Source organism: Montipora foliosa, unplaced genomic scaffold (assembly GCF_036669935.1).
Source record: "Montipora foliosa isolate CH-2021 unplaced genomic scaffold, ASM3666993v2 scaffold_420, whole genome shotgun sequence".
NCBI classification, from domain to species: Eukaryota; Metazoa; Cnidaria; class Anthozoa; order Scleractinia; family Acroporidae; genus Montipora; species Montipora foliosa.
Window position 1 is genome coordinate 489372 of NW_027179724.1, and position 266 is coordinate 489637.

Here is a 266-nt window from a genome sequence, read left to right on the forward strand (position 1 = left end):
ATATCCGACGGCGAAAGATGCAATTGTTGTCGAAGACCATTACTCGTCGGTTTGAAGATTCCAGATCTTTATTTTTCACCGCCTGTCTTGTTTATCGAATTGAATTTTCATTATTGAGCTTCATAAGGGTATATTTTGTTTAAAGATCCACTGAAACGCCATTCGCGTTACAATGACTTTCGACGCCATTGCAGGTTAATCAAATATTCTACCGTGTCCACCGGATAAAATCTACGCATTTCTACTACCCCCTGAAACCGAAAAAA